The sequence below is a fragment of the Panthera pardus genome, unplaced genomic scaffold (genome assembly GCF_024362965.1).
Source record: "Panthera pardus isolate Hobbes unplaced genomic scaffold, ASM2436296v1 HiC_scaffold_10, whole genome shotgun sequence".
Taxonomy (NCBI): Eukaryota; Metazoa; Chordata; class Mammalia; order Carnivora; family Felidae; genus Panthera; species Panthera pardus.
The window spans coordinates 75,041,924-75,059,082 of NW_026526655.1; the positions used below are offsets into that span (position 1 = coordinate 75,041,924).

At 42.8% G+C, this 17,159-nt stretch overlaps 1 protein-coding gene across 3 annotated transcripts in view; it reads right to left on the reverse strand.

The window, feature by feature from the left end:
• GPD2 (glycerol-3-phosphate dehydrogenase 2) overlaps positions 1 to 10,443 on the reverse strand; it is a 141,650-nt gene extending 131,207 nt beyond the window's left edge. The window contains exon 1 of one of the 3 annotated variants that reach the window (XR_008424470.1): positions 9,501 to 9,683. The gene's annotated coding sequence lies outside the window, so the exon portion shown is untranslated. Of the gene's footprint in view, positions 1 to 9,500; positions 9,684 to 10,142 lie in introns of those variants that run through there. The other 2 variants (XM_053908657.1, XM_053908656.1) reach the window with 2 other exon arrangements.
• Between the last annotated feature and the right edge of the window lie 6,716 nt (positions 10,444 to 17,159).

Below are 17,159 nucleotides of genomic sequence, written 5' to 3' on the forward strand. Positions count from 1 at the left end.
GGATGAAGGTGGGGGGAGATGATGAGCCCTAGCTTGACTGTGCGGCATCCAAGTGGAAATGTCTAGAGTCTAAATCTAGGGAAGAGGTTTGGTTGGAGATGTTGATTTAAGAATTACTAAAATCAGGGATATGGATGAATGTGGTGGTTCCGGGAGCTTCTACAAGTGAGGACAGGCCCTAGAAACTCCAATGTCAAGGGGAAGAACCTGGAAAGAGATCAACAAGGAGACGTCCAAAAGAAAAACAAGTTGTCATACTACCCTAGACAAAATTCAACTTCACAAAGGAGAGAATGAGCAGAATCACAGACATTTCAAGTAATGAGGTCCCGTTGATTTGCTAGTAAGAGGGACACCAATAATCATACAATAGCAGATTCATCTAAGGTAGAAGCCAAACTTCCAACAGCTGTGGAGTGAATGGAAGGTGAAGAGATAGAAAAACAACATATACAAAATAGTGTTGGGAAAAACAGCTTGAAAGAGAAAGTGAGCACGTAGCTAGAGGGGAGTACAGGGTAAAGGAACAGTTTTGGGTTTTAGTCTTAATTGTTTTTGTGATGGGAGAATCTTGAGTATTCTTGCAAATATTTTTCAAAAAATTTAATGTTTATTTTTGACAGAGAGAGAGAGAGACAGACAGACAGACAGAGCATCAGTGGGGGAGGGGCAAAGAGAGAAAGAAAAACACAGAATCCGAAGCAGTTTCCAGGCTCTGAGCTGTCAGCACAGAGCCCGACGCGGGGCTCAAACCCACAGACCACGAGATCATGACCTGAGCCAAAGTCGGACGCCCAACTGACTGAGCCACCCAGGTGCCCCATCTTGTAAATATTTAAAATATAGATGAACAGGGACAAATTTTATAGAGGAAGGTAGTGAAAGGGACGGGGGGATCTGAGTATTGGCGAAAGAACCCACTTTGAATAACTCTACCTCTGACTTGGTAGTTAATGATGGAGTCGATGGATTCAGTTACAGGGAAGATGTGGAAGAGAGACTGAAACATTATGAGTTGACATGATCTCTCTGCTTTCTCAGTATAATAGGATGCAAAGCACTGTGAAGGAAACAGCTTACTTCACAAAAAGCCCACAATCTCTTCTGCTCCCAGCTAGACTACATTTGCCAATCTCCCTTTGCTGGTAAGTGTGACCGTGCACCTGATTTCTGGCCAATGGTATGTGAGGGGAAGTGACATATTCATTACGAGACTAAGTGTTTAGAAAGTGGATATGCTTCTTCTCTTTCTCCTTCCACTAAATGGACACAGTTGAAAACAAGGCCCTAAGGAATGGCAGTCACACAACGAAAGATTCCAGGGTGTGGTGTCTAAACAATCAAGTGGAGGAAAGCCATTCACGGATCAAGACTATGATATGATCAAGAAACAAACATCTGTTGTGCTTGTGTTTTTATCTACTTTCAGATCCTTCCAACAGTTTAGTTTGCCCCTAACCACCAACAATCATCTGATAAAGAAATGCACAGGTCGGGTAAAAGGCTCAAAGAAGATGCTGAAGTTTGGTAAAACCATGGCAGGAAATGGGAAAAGATGTGGTCTAAAAACAGGTAAAAGAACTTGCCTCATGGCAAAAACTGGAGAATGTGAGTTTGTATGGACCTCCAATTTGCATGACTGCGTTCATTTTCCCAGTAGCATTCACAAACCCAGGTGCAGGAGTGGGAAAAGCAGAGGAGCACCAAGTTGCAGGCTGTTTCCACATCCATTAACACTAAGAAGATTTTAACAATGTCATGGGTTCCTAGAAATCAGATCAAGAGGAATATTACTTTAGGCAGGCATACGGTGCTATGCCTTCAATGTTTGAACAAGTTCAGCATCACTGGTGAAAACTGCTGAACCACAGGGTAAAATATTAGGAAGTGGAAAGTGTTAAAAGGCAAAGTTCAATGAGTCAAGCAGCAGAATCCAAAGTAGCCAAAAGCAGGAAATACATTACAGAAATACCAGAAGGATTATCCCTGGGTTCATTATTTCTTTGCACAGTTTTCAAGGGAGTTTCGGTCATGCCAGAAAACTGTGGCTTTGGGTGGGTCACTTAAGTTCTCTGGAACTGTGTTTCATCACTGATCTAAAAGAGTTTGCTGTTGCTATATGAAATAATGTAAGCAAAGTGCTTAGAACAGAACCTAGAAAATGGTGATTGCTCAATAAATGATACCTAACACTACTATTTATTATTCCTAATAAAAAGACAGAGTTGGGTTACCTCTAAACCTTTTCCTATTTTACAATTCCATAAATCTATGTTTTTTTAGATAAATATCCCAGCTACTTAATGGTGCATTAGGAGGAGGGAAAGGGGTTAACACTAGCAAACATGATGGAAGAAGGAAGTAAAAGTACATGTGTTGCAACAAATCCTATGAGGGTAAGTCAGGGGCCGGGATACAAAGAGGGCAGCATCCTCCACATGTGAGTGCTACATTGGAGGTCAAAACAAATACAGCCGGAGAGGCTGGGAGTAAGGAGATCCCAAATTTGGAGAAGAGCAAAAGTTAGGTCAAGGGTCCAACAGTGAACAGCATCCACTAGCCAAGACTGGCCTCACCTTAGAAGAGTACTAAGATACTTTTTGCTGTTATGGGCTTTAAATTCATGCAGCCCACCTCCTTTTACAGAGAAAGAAACTGAAGGCGGCAGAAACTGACCAAAGCCACACTGAAGTGGCTATACAATGATTTCAGGGATGCTCAGGTAAACAGCGCTCCCCAAAGATTCCTTCCCCTAGCTTATATAAATGGTACTCAATGTTCTGTCTCTTTAGAATCCAGAGACTTTTGATAAGGTGACAAATCAATTTTATCAATCATCTTTTTATAAATTAATTTTCCAGCTTCTTTTTTAAGAGACTAGATGAGGTGAGCAGGTAGGAGAGAAGGGAGAGATTGATGAAAAGAAGAGAGCCCTCAGTGGATACTAAATGACCTCCTTTGCAGATTCCTCCACTTGTTTTCCTCAGGGATTGCTTTTATAACGTTGGTTCACCTAGAGTGATTTCCTTTCCTCCTCCTAAATACAGTATTTTGGGATATCAAAAGTGCCGGGGCACCTGGGTGGCTCAGTCGGTTGGGCGTCCGACTTCAGCTCAGGTCATGATCTCACACTCTGTGAGTTTGAGCCCCGCGTCGGGCTCTGTGCTGACAGCTCAGAGCCTGGAGCCTGCTTCGGATTCTGTGTCTCCCTCTCTCTCTGCCCCTCCCCTGCTCATGCTCTGTTTCTCTCTGTCTCAAAAATAAATAAAAACATTAAAAAAAAATGTTTTTTAAGTGCCAAATGTGTAAAGAAAAAATAGGAGGCCTGAAGAAGAGAAAGTTGAAACTATCTAGTTTAACTGATTACCTGAACTGCACCTACCTGTGTTATCTTCTGTCCAATCATACCCAACTCATTTCTATCACATGTTTCCTGAGTAACTAAAGGATAAGTGCATTATATAAGGCAATCACTTATTTAACAACTATTTACTAGGCATTCCCCACGTGCAAGGCACTGGGGCTGGGCCTGTGAAGTCTATAAAATTGTGTAAGATCCAGTCCTTGGTCTGCAAGATCTGCAGAAAAGGTAATGATACATTTTCAAATCATTAGCTAATACAGGAGAAAACGGAAGACTTAACAGTAGCATAAAAAAAAAAAGTAGTTGCAGGATTAGGAAATGTACAAAACACTTCTGACCGGGGCAGCGAGGGAAAGCACCATGAACCTCATAGCCAATGGTCAGGACATTCAAGGGTTGGTAAGATTTCAAAATGGTGAAGTACAGAGAAGAGCATTCATATGGAGGCAGCAGTGGAAGTAGGACAGATTTAGGCAATTCCAAGGAGTCCATAGTGGCTGGATCACAGGGAAGGTAAGGATACAAACTTAATATTGGAACACGTTTAGAGAGATCTATGAATTCAAAGACAAATATTTGGAATTTGATCCAATAAGTCAGAATAACCCATGGAAGAGTAGAGCAGAAAGTGATATGATCCAAACAGTTTTGACATTACCACAATGAAACAAACATCCTTTCTTTATCCAGTTTAAATAAAAGGAAAATGGCTTCTAAGAACCTAATACCCTAAGCTATATTATTTTCATCACTTATCAAATACATTTAGAAGTGTGTTGTGTCTTATTAAAATACTAGTGGTATAAAATCTTAGCTAAAAATTTCCTAAAATGTTTACTTTGAGCAGAAACTTTTGTTCATCTTCATATAACCATCTGGCCTTAGCAGCCACTTGTAGATACAAGGTAAGTAATAAAGCTCTCTAAGCATAAGTCACCAAGTCATACTGGGAGGCCATCTCATTTGATAGTAGCAAATTCTAGAAAATCCATTTCAGAAAACAACTTCTCTGTTATAGTTTGTGGGGTTTGTTTCCCTCTCTATATTATAAAACCTTTTTATAGTAGGATATAAGTGGGCAATCAAATATGAGCTTCCACAGAGGACATAACACTAAAGAATATGAAGCTTGAACAATCTAAATTTAAGTCATTGTTTAAAAAGCACCCACACTTTAACAGATCTCACTATGAAAAAAATAAAGTAAATCAGTAATAATTTCATTTTGCCAGACAAATAAATAAATGTTCCCAAATAATGATTTAAAATTTTGTTAATACATACATCACAATAAATTTTTAGGTAGGGGGGAAACATTTTCCATTAATTAGTTTTCTCCTACTAATTTTAGTGAACTGACCAAATGCCAACTTGACCTAATTAAAATTGGAAACCATGTTTTGTCTGCTGCATAAGTCAGAAATCTGATTTTGAAAGAACCAACATAAAAAATTCAGCTGAAAAATGGGAAACAAGAGCACAGATATGATCTAGGAAGAAATATTTAACCCAAAGAGGCGGTAGAAACTCACAACAAAAGATGAAAATCCTGGAAAACAAGAAAAAACAAACAAACCAAAAAAAAAAAAAAAAAAAAAAACGCAAAAAACAAAAAACATGGTGTCATTCATGTCAGGACACAGAATCAGAGTTCTGGACAAACTCTGACCACAATCATTACCTAAACATCCTCAGGTATTCAAACTGTTGGCTGCCGCGTTTCCTTTTCCTGAAAAGTTCCGGAGATCAATCCCTGGTCAGATAATACAGGAAGAGGTCTACTCTGAAGTTGCTAGAGATGTCTTGGCTTGCCTTAGCCCTGGTCTTTCTCACTGAAGTTGAATATAATCATCTCTCCCTCCTCCTTTTCTTTCCCCCATCATGTCAACAAGGAAATGTACACCATGCCCTTTACTAGCTGCTTCTTCCTCTAGAACACAACCTCTGAGTTTTCTTCTTACCTCAAAGGTAATGAATTTTGATGGAATTATCTAAGTATGTGGATGAGCATCTAGAAACACATCAATAATAATCTTCTTGGGGCACCTGGGTGGCTCAGTCGATTGAGAGTCCGACTTCGGCTCAAGCTCAGGTCATGATCTCAAGATTCATGAGTCCAAGCCCTGCATCGGGCTCTGTGCTGGCAGCTCAGAGCTTGGAGCCTGCTTTGGTTTCTGTGTCTCCCTCGCTGTCTGCCCCTCCCCCGCTCACACTCAGTCTTTCTCTGTCTCTCAAAATTAAATAAAAAACATTAAATCATCATCATCTTCTTCTTCTTCTTCTTAGTCTAGTTCCAGTCAGTCCTTCCCTATCTCATTAAACAACAATCCTGAAATTAGCCAGTTGTGGAGATCCCACAACTCATGACCAGTAATTTTCTCTGGAAACATCAGATAAAAAATATATCCCAGTATATACAACTGGAAAGAGTAACAGGCAGGCCACGTGATACATTTTTATGCAAGTGGGTTAAAAGTGGCAAGAATGACGAGTTACAATTCTTAACTCCAATCCTAGGCTTTAAAACTTCAGAGATATAGTGAAAAGTGTTATTTAGTGCACATACAGAATTTTACTGTAGGCTTTAATACTTTTCCACAGAAAGTTCATTTTTGAAAGCTTAGGGTTGTGCTGGCTTTTTCAATATGCTGAAATACAAAATAGCAAACATTCATGATACAATGCTGACCTCTTTTTTGCTGTAATCTTCAGGAAACTTGAGGTCTCTCTGTAGCTAAAGTGACATTGTCTTCACCACAAAACTGTCTCAACTATTTGAGCCCACATTAATATCTCCCCTTCATAACCACTCAGTTAAAGCCAACATTCTCTCAATGGGTATATGATTATGAGAGATCTTATGCTGGTCCTTGAATGTTTTACATCCATATATTTTACCTTGTTAAACAAACTCTCTCAAAAGCAAGAAAACCATAGTTTTTCTTTTTCTAGCACTTGCTACTATGTAATAATGCTACACAAGCCTACAAAAAACTGCATTCAAGAAGTCAAGAGCTAAATGTACATTTGACCTCTGAACAATGCAGGAGTTAGGGGTGCTGACCCCCTGCACAATTGAAAATCCACATGTAACTTCTGACTTCCCAAAACCTTGACTATTAATAGCCTACTGTTGACTAGAAGCTTTACTGATAACAGAGTTGATTAACACATATTTTGTATGTTATATGTAATATACACTGTATTCTTATAATAAAGTAAGCTAAAGAAAAGAAAATGTTATTAAGAAAATTATAAAAAAGGGGTGCCTAGATGGCTCAGTTAGTTAAGCATCAGACCCTTCTGACACTTGATTTTGGCTCAGGTCACGATCTCACGGTCGTGGGATCGAGCCCATGCTGGGCTCTGTGCTGAGCATGCAGCCTGCTTGGCCTTCTCTCTCTCCCTCTCTCTCTGCCCCTCTTCCGTTCATGTGTGTGTGTCCTCACTCTTTTTCTCGCTCTCAAAATCAATAAACTTTTCAAAGAAGGAAATCGTAAAGAAAAAATCCATTCACAGTAGTATACTGTATTTATCGAAAAAAATCTGCATAAAAATGGACATACACCGTTCAAACCCAAGTTGTTCAAGGTCAAATGTGTTTTATTTCCGATGTTCTCTCTGAAGTGCTGTTTCTGCACTTAGGGACACCCTTGTGAGTTCTGGTGTTGACAAGCAGAAAGACTCAAGTTTTGAAAAAGCTAAGCAGAAACGTCATCACATAAAAAAAATAAAGAGGAGGGGCGCCTGGGTGGCTCAGTCAGTTGGGCGTCCGACTTCAGCTCAGGTCACGATCTCACGGTCCATGAGTTCGAGACCTGTGTCGGGCTCTGGGCTGATGGCTCAGAGCCTGGAGCCTTCTTCCAATTCTGTGTCTCCCTCTCTCTCTGCCCCTCCCCAGTTCATGCTCTGTCTCTCTCTGTCTCAAAAATAAATAAACGTTAAAAAAAAAAATTTTTTTTAAATAAAGAGGAGAAATTGGATACTTATCTGGAAAACTGTTTCCTTCTGTAATAAGGGATTCCCACTAACCACCTTCCCTCTTAAGCACCCACACCACAGGAAAGGAGATAATGCCTGGATAATTCAAGCACAAGCAGCAAGAGCTAAATGTTCTATTCTTTGCCCAATTCTTTCCCTTTTGAATACAAAAAGGAAAACATGTAAGAAGGAAGGAAGCTAATATTTTGAAGTCTACCCCCTAACAGGTACATCACTAGCAATTTTACATATGTTATATCATATATTATCCACACTGTGCCAATGAGATAATTGAGGCTCCGTGAGTTTGAGCAGGTTACCAAAGGCCGAAGTCTTGTTTTCTTCCCCCCACTACACTCAGCTAGAGTTTGTCCCACAGTTCAGTCATTCATTGAGAAAATATTTATTGAGCACTTGTTACTAGTTAGTCACCATTCTAGGCACTAGAAATAGGAATCTGTGTGAAGCAGACCAACTCTTCTCATGGAATTTACATTCTCGTGATGAGAGACAGAAAACAAATAACCGGACAGAATAATTTCAGAGTTATAATAGTTTGCCAATATGATTTACTTACAATGATAATCAAACCTCTTTAAATAGCTATAATGAGATTAAATAGTTACAAGAACTAAAGGGGGAGGGGATAAAACCCATGACAATTGGTAACACTGCGGCCTTCTGGCCCATTACTAAGCCCTCAATACATCTTTTAATAAATCAGAGAGAGGGAGGGGCACCTGGGTGGCTCAGTCGGTTAAACGTGTCAGACTTCGACTGAGGTCATGATCTCGTGGTCTGTGAGTTTGAGCCCCACATGGGGCTCTGTGCTGACAGCTAAGAGTCTGGAGCCTGCTTCAGATTCTGTGTCTCCCTCTCTCTGCCCCTCCCTTGCTCACACTCTGTCTCTCAAAAATAAATAAACATTAAAAAAATAAAAAATAAATAAATCAGAGAGAGGGAAAACAAAGGATAGCTTTAATAATGCTCAGTTTCTTTACAAAATGACTGTGTGAGATACCAGAATGGACAGCTCCCACAATGTTGTTTGTCAAACTCAAAACACCGCCTCTTATCCAGTTTTTACTAAGGTAACACTGCTTTATTTGAAAAGTTGATTTTTAAAAATCAAGACAGTATTGTAACTTGACACATGTCCTTACGAGGAACTCAAAGGCGTTTCAACATCCACAGCATAAAGTTCCCCAGGCTGCACATGGTATCCATTGGGCAATGGCACCCAGCTGTCCCTGTAGAACTCAGGGACCACAGTAGTCAGAAGCAGGCAGGAAGGGCCTGGCCCCAGTGTGGCAATTGCCATTACCGTCCACAGTCCAAAAATACACTGCACATCAAACTTGAAACATATGCAAAATTCTAACAGTTTTGTTTTAAGCAACAAATGGTGTAAGTCACCCGCCCTTCCCTCACCTAATTATACAAAACTATTTATAAGCTGACCAAATTAACTGTTAGCTGTGTCTACCGCTGCCTCTCATGATAGGTATAATGGGATGTGTAATGTGGGTTGGCCCATGTCACTAAGGCTGTGAGAATTTGGTTGTAAGTTACTCTGAAACTCTCAAGGAAGGCTGTTAGCAAGTGAATGCTCCCGTGCATAAGGTAGAAGGCCGTGTAGACACCAACTGCTGAGAGCAGCACTTCATTCACAGGGCTCTCTCTACCTTTCTGCCAAAGCGCTCTGCAAATCTATTTTTGCTCAGAGAAGCTGAGGGGGCTGTTTTAGGCTCATCGGTGTACACTTCCCATTTCCTCCTGGGACTGTCACACTCCAGCAGCTAAGGTCCTCAACGGAGCCTCAGCCCCCCTTCTAGAATCTTTTCCTCCCTTGCTTCAGAAGGGAGCGCCAATCCTCAGGAGGAGAGCGGCATCCACAAGCCAAAAGTTTGCCGCAAACTTTCCATGAGATACCAACCCTCGCCCCAAATGAATTACACCCCGCCGCCCGCCAAAATGTAAATACTAACCCCTACTCGAGAATGAGTCCCCCTTCTGTTGCTGGGGAGAAACCCTAAACTCTCTCCCACCCCCCAGCCAACGCCGGAGTCCTAGAGGACTCGCCCGGGTCAGAACGGGATTGCTCTCCGCCACGACCCCGGGGGCGCGGGAAGGGGGTCTCCCAGGAAGCACACACCTGAGATCGGTTCTGTCGCGCGAGGGGAGCGCAGGAGCCCCCAGTTCCTCCCGGCGGGGCGGAGTCTCTGCCTCCCCCCGAATCAGAGACTCGGCCCTGATCCTCGCGGCGAGGCGCGCGTGGCTGTCACTCCCGGGCAGCCCGGGCCAGTGCAACCCGCCGCGGCCCCGCCTCCCCGGCGACTTCCTTCCCCCCCCCCCCCCACCCCTCCCCGCTGCCGCTCCTCCTCCCTCCCCTGGGGCTGGCGCGGCGGCCGCGTCCCGCCCGGATTCCTCCCGCCCGGGCGGCTCTGCCCTGCAGGGAAACGCGGAAGTGGGGGCGGGAGCCGGGGCCGAGGCGAAGGGGTGAAGCGTCGCGAACCAGCGGGCGGCGGGCGACCGAGGTCCCCGCCGCCCGATGAACGTGACCTGGCGGGGCCGCGGGGCCGCGGGGCCCGCCGGGTGGGGCGGCGGCGCGCCGAGGCGTTGGCCCTCGCCCCGGGCTGCGGCTCCCGCCCCGCGCCCCGCCTTGCTCGCGGGCCGGAAAGCCTGGGCTGGGCTAGGCCCGGGGACAGTGGGGGAGGTGCCCGGTTGCCTCGGCCCTGGCCACCTGCCCGCGAGAGAGGAGACACCAGCCCGCCTGCACGCCGGCGGGCTGGCTTACCTGATTTTTCGTCGTCCGCCCCCGGATCTGGCTTCCCCTCCTCGGCAGAAAGGCTTCCCTGGGCCTAGAAACGCTTCTAGGAAGCGGGCGGACCCCTGGGACCCGGCCGTCAGAGCCCAAAGCCCTCGCGCGGACCCCCTCCGCACGCTCTCGACCTCCCGACCTGCCCGCTGAATGTCAGCGCAGGAACCCGCAGGGAAGGCCAAGCCCCGGCGGGCGCCGGGAGGTGGGAGAGGGGGGGGATGCCGAGCGAAGGCGCCTCAGGCCCGGCCTCATACAGGTGGGGGGAGGCGCAGAGCCCCGGCAGCGGAGCAGCAGGCTTCCCAGATGCACCCCCTAAAACCGACCCTGCCCACTGAGCATGCCCAGCTTACTTGGAACCACCAGAGCTAAGCAAGCCCAAGTGGACCCAGGGAGGGCGCACATGGGGCTCAAATGGACCCCATATCCTTAAGACCTTTCCTCCAACAACCTCTGGGAGTTTTGCAAAGAAGGTTTCTACCGTGGTGTTGGAAAATACCCAGGGGAGGGTTGGAAAGACCTTCCAAAGGAAGGCAGCCAAATTAGCTTGAACCAAAATCGCAGTGCTGGGTTTTTTAAAGCCAATTACTTATTAAGTCATTTACTAATTTAAGTCATAATTTAATTAAGTCATAACTCTTGTAATTGGCATAAAGTAATGTGTAGATTCATTGGGTCCCAAGCTCACAGTAAATGTCAGGAAACCAGCCTGTCCAAATGGTTCTCAACCTTGGATCCATATTAGAATGGGAAGGCGGGTATAAAATGATCAGTCCCAGGTTCCCACTCCCACACCAAGCTAGATGGAACCTGGAAATCCTTACGTTTAAAACTGGGGCTCTGAAAGGGCAGTGGTGGGAGCCAGCAAGAGCATCGAAGAACTTAATGGAAATACAAATTCTCGGCTTCACTCCCAACTACTTGATCCCTAAACTCTGGGGCTGGCACCTAGCTATCTGATTTAACAAGCTCTTTCAGTGATTCTCTTGCACACTAAAGCTTGTGAACAACTGCTTAAACATTCCCCTCAGGTATTACAGAGAACCCCTGTAACAAAGCACTGTTTCCACATTTTGTTCAAATCCCAATTCTATATCATTTATCTAGAAAAGCAACAGGTTACCCAGAAAGGGAATAATCTGGTTGAACTGAAGTGTCAGTCCTGTGTTTCCTTCCCACTAATTCTCCCAGAATGGTTCAGTTCTTGGAAAATGGAGACCACCTATTTCCTTCTGTACCCTGGTATCTACCACAGTGCCTATGACACAATAGATGTTTGATAAGTGTTTACTGATTTGAAATGAATGTTTAGATGAACGATTTGTCCCAGACTCTATTATGTCTACTGTTTATTCCCCCTCCCCACCCCCCCCACAAAATCCTGGTCACCTTGCTAGCTAACAAGCCAGTGGGGATTCGGTTCTCAATAACCCATGGCCATCCCTAATGGCCAAAACCAAAGTCAGACTGATGGCATAGAACAGGGGAGAAGGGAGAGGATTTTGAGGAGCTGAGAAAAGTCAGAAGCATCGGACATAATTTCATTTGCCAAAACTGGGGCCAAGAGTGACCAGAGGAGAGCAGAAGGACACTAGGCATCTGCTGGATTTCAGGAAAAGCACCAAAGGAAAAGGTGGATATGGGAGGGCTTAGGCAAGGAGAGACAAGAAACTTACCATCATGAGCCTACCGGTCACTCTGGACCTTCTTTTTCTTTTTTTTTTCTTTTTTTTAATTTTATTTTTGGGACAGAGAGAGACAGAGCATGAACGGGGGAGGGGCAGAGAGAGAGGGAGACACAGAATCGGAAACAGGCTCCAGGCTCCGAGCCATCAGCCCAGAGCCTGACGCGGGGCTCGAACTCACGGACCACGAGATCGTGACCTGGCTGAAGTCGGACGCTTAACCGACTGCGCCACCCAGGCGCCCCTGGACCTTCTTTTTCTAACAACCCACCTCTGGCTCCATATCTCCATCCTCTCTAAATACATCTAATCTCAACCACAGCCTTGAACAAATAATTTTAAAATTTAAAAAACTGTTATTTTTTTAAATGTTTTTTAATTTGAGAGAATTAATGTCAGCAGGGGAGGGGCAGAGAGAGGGAGAGAGAATCCCAAGCAGGCTCTGCACTGTCAGCTCACAGCCCCATGCAGGGGCTCCATCCTACAAACTGTGAAATCAGGACCTGAACAGAAATCAAGAGTCAGACGCTTAACCAACCTAGCCACCCAGGTGCCCCGAAATAGAAAATTGTTATAAAAGTTACTTCCAATTACTGCATAAAACATGGTAATTTGTAAGTATTCAGCATAAATTAGGCATCCACTTGTTCATGACAAAAGTGGCTAAACACTGTTCATTTTTAAAGATAAACACTAGATAATTTCCAAACGCAAAGGTTTACGCTACTCTGCTTTAAGACTCACAGAAACTTACAAAACCCAAAATTATCCTCTGTTTATTCCATCAATACTTTCTAGACGGAATACAATATTAAAATAAATTGTTCCTTTTAGCCTTATACATATCGCTTTAAAACTTAATATACTATTTATGAGTACCCAAAGTAGCTTTCTGCCTATGTCTGCCCCTTTGTCTGACTTATTAGGACAAGAATTCCACTGAAAGTTCAGTTGCTGATTAGGTTATCTGACAGGAGTGTAAATTTCAAGATGCTTAAGCAATTTCTTTTTACTATAAAGATAATTTTGTGGGGAGGAGGGGAATAATCATTAATTTAGGAATTATTATTGCATTAGATCCACCAACAATATATATGTTAAAAACAAACAAACAAACAACCTTGCCTACACACATATATACTTGCCACATCTTCTTTTTGCTCATGGAATTAAAACAAAACCAAACAGGTTGAGGGCTAAAAAAGGGAAAAAAAAAAAAAACAAAAACAACTTAGTGAGGGTATAGGAGGGGAAGCACTCCCCATAAGTAAATCTAAAAACATGAAGTAATTATTTCAGCAGGAAGCAATCTACTAAAGACCAGTATCTCAGGAAAGTTGGAGTCTTAGGTGTTTCTCTGTGTCATCACAAGCATGACTCAGCATTTGGAAGGAACTTGTGTTTACCATCTTTCAGATTAAGGGTGTCAAATAACTTTGGTGCCACCTAACTCTTTTCTTGGGTGCCTAAGAAAACTTCAGGACTGCCATGGGTGTTCAGTCTCACTCACATGGCTACCAAAGTCTGAAAAGCGTTCCCTTTTTCAATTGTTCCTGTTTTACCAAAGCCTGAGTTTGCCCCCCATTAATTTATCTTGCATTTTAGTGTTATCAGATGAATTTAGGTTATTTCCTGGATTCGTGTGTAACAAAAGGAACAAGTTCTTCCTTTCCCAACCCTGGACAGTAGCCTATCTGCTGCGAAGACATCTTAAACACAACTGCTGGGGGTGAACTTTCCCCAACATGGAGGAACCTTCCACTGGTGATACTATTGTCCACCTTTTACAACCATCTCTATATGCTGAGGGTCAACTGTTTCAGTTCTTGCCCATTTCTACAGAGAAACAAATTTTCCTCAAGTGGTCACAGGTCACCAAAGTTTATGATGACATTTATGGAATATAAGGATTGCAAGGGGCCATAAATGTTATTAACTCTCACACTTTTGTTTTACAAACAATGAAATCAAGTCCCCACAATATGAAGTGACTTACCGAAACAATAGCTAAACAATAGAGCCAAGATTAAAATGAGAAACTACGTGGTATACAGAACAGTGTATGGGCTTCAAGTCCACTCTCTTCCAAGTTCTTTAACCTAAGTTCTCCGGTCTCCCAGAACCTCAGTTTCTTTATCAGTGGGTACGTTAATAGTGAACATTCACATGGTGTTTATTCTGTGCCAGGCACTAGGCTTAACAAGGTCCACATAATCTTTAATAAGATTAAATTGGAATAAGTCTGAGTTTTTGGCTTCTTGGTTTTGTTTTATTTTTACAAAATAGGGAAATTGAGGCACAAAATTGTTAAGTAACATGCCCAAGATAACACAGCTAGCAAATGGCCACACTGGGATTTAGTGGGATAATCTATGCAAAAGGCCTGATGTATAGTTGCCAACAAAAGTATCACCAATTTCACTTCTCTTCCCTAAGGGTGTAAATCAGAGGCATTCGGACTCTTGCTTCAAAATTGGGCCAAGACACCTTTATTCTGAGCTCTGATCACTGCATGCTCACATATTTCTTCAGTTATATTATTTTAGTACAGATCTTCCCCAACTTAGGATGGAGTTATGTCTTGATAAACCCAACACAGCTGGAAAATATCAGAAGTTGAAAATGCATTTAATACACCTCACCTACAAAACATCAGAGCTTAGCCTAATCTACTTTACAGGTGCTCAGAACACTTACATTAGCCTATAGTTGGGCAGAATCATCCAGCACAAAGCTTATTTTGTAATAAAGTGTTGAAAATCTCATGTAATGTAATGAAAACGGTACTGAAAGTGAAACCCAGAATGGTCATCTGGGTACAGAATGGCGGTAGGTGTATCAGTTGTTCACCCTTCAGATGGCACTGCTAAAGGAGAGTGATAGCCCACTGCTGGTGTCCAGCATCAGGAAAGAGGGCTGGACCACACACCTCTAGTCCAAGGCAAAATCCAAATTCAAAAATTCAAAGTATGGTTTCTGCTGAATGTTTCTTGCTTTTGCCCCCCCCCCAAAAAAAAAAAAAAAATCCTCAAGTCAAACCATCATAAACTGGGGACAACCTGTCATGTACATGATTTGGGACATACTGCATGCACCTATAATCCTACCCATTGTTACAATAGTTACAAACATTAAGGAGATAACCAAGCATTAAACAACCACTGCAAGGTTACCCCTTACAAAGAAAACAAAACTAATACAGAGTTTCTAAACGATGAACAATGCTGTCCACAAAAATCTTAAAACAAATCCTTAGCCAGGACCAGAGCAGTGATGTTGGGGCTTTGTGATTAGAGCAGCTCACTTAGCAGATCTCTGCCTACTTGTTATTTGAATTTTTAAAAGCAGAATTATAGACATCTAAAAATAGCCGACAAAAAAATCTTCCCATGTCAGTGATTCTCAAAGAGTTGGGATCAAGAATAAGGTGAAAATATATGATCCTTGAAAAGATGAAATAAAAATACTAAATATACTTTTAAATGGGTACTTGAAGTTTTATTTCTGCTTTATAAGAATCTGGGAAAGTATTTTTAAAATAAATTTTTAAAGCATCAGTATAAAGTGGCACCAGGAAACTTACTTAGATTTAAAGGCCTTGAGGGTGAAGGAAATGTGAACTCCTTCCTCAGGCAGGCATCCACTGTGTTCCTAGGACAGAGCAGCACTGAAAACAAGCTTTTTCAAATGTTGATGATGTAAATTGAATAATGTTGACTCTGGCACATAGCCTCCTATTTAATAGCGGCAGGAAGGTTGTGGGTAAACAGAAATGTCCCAAGAAACTCATGCAGAGAACATGAATAAGTATTAGGTTCTGATGTGGGAGCTGAAACAAAATGGAATACTGGGTTCCTCAGAGTAAATCTGTTGATGACTCAGTGACAGAGGCAGCTGAGCCAAGGGTAAGCAGCCTGAGAAACCAGAGATTTGTTGAGTTCCACATTCTGAATACCTGTTACATAATCTGGAAGCGGCTTGGATCTCAGCAGTAGATGATTCAAATAAATTTAACCACTGTTTGTAATGTTGTAATGTGATTTTTTTTTTTTTAAGGATCAATCTAAACAGCAATAGTAGAACAACCATAGCTGTGGACAGCATTTATGTCTGTGCATGATTAGCTTTAAAATGAGAATGTTGTGTCTTAATGCAGCAGCCCGAAACACGTGGGCAATGACCTAATTTCTGTCAAGCCAAGAGGAAGGTACTTTACACACAAGGGTACCAGCCAGAGAGTAACAGGTGCTGTTCCCTCAGCAAATGCCTTGGCCTCAAAAGCAAATCTCCATTCTTCCTCTATCAGCAAGAGCATCACGCAAAGCTGAAAAATGAATGATAGGAAAGTAGAGAATCTTTCTTCTGTTATCATTGGGTTACATACGGAAGTTTATTTTTGAAATAGCTCTTCAAGGAGGCCCAAAACAGGAGAGAATGTTTCTATGTAACCCCCACCAAGAGGAAATTTGCCCATTCGGTGGAAAGTCTATTGTTTTAAAATTCTCTAGACCATGCTGTAAACAGATAATCCCTTTCCCTTTCTAACTTTTAACTCTGGTCAGGTTTCTGAGAACTGAGATAACCTGATATGTGATAAGAAGCCAGAAACTGGTGTTAGGACATCTAAAAAATATGTTTCTGGTATATTTAAAGTATGCGTGTTCCAGAAATATTTTTCAATAATCAAATGTGGAGGAAGACAATCTCTCCCGAGTATGCACTCTTCATTGTCAACCTGGGTCTCTTGTGGTTTTGAAACAGAGCAGAAGTCCCTGCTCTCACAAAGATGGCCTTCCTACAGTGAGTCTCAAAGTGCTGCAGGGTGAAATTCTAGCTTCTCCATCATTATACTCACTAGACACAGTTTATTTTTTAAGTTTATTTATTCATTTTAAGAGAGAGCAAGAGTGCACTCTCAAGCAGTGCAGAGAGAGGGAGGGAGAGGGTCCCAAGTAGGCTCTGCACTGTTAGGAGTGGTCTAATGAGGGGCTCGAACTCACCAACTGAGCCACCCTGGTGCCCCACCCTAGATACAATTTACTACTCGCTTGCTCTTGGGCCAGATGAAAAGCAAATAGTTCCGAGGCTTATGGACCCAAAGCAAAGAATTAAAAGCTATCCTGTAGTAGACAGAATAGTGGCCTCCCTGGAACCTGTGAATGTTACAGGCTGGGGCTGGGGGTGGAGGGTGCGGTGAGGAGATGTTGCAGATTTAATTAAGAATCTTGAGATGGAGACATTATTCTAAATTATCAGAGCGGACTCCAAATGCAATCCTGAGTATCCCTATAAGATTGAAGTAATCTTATAA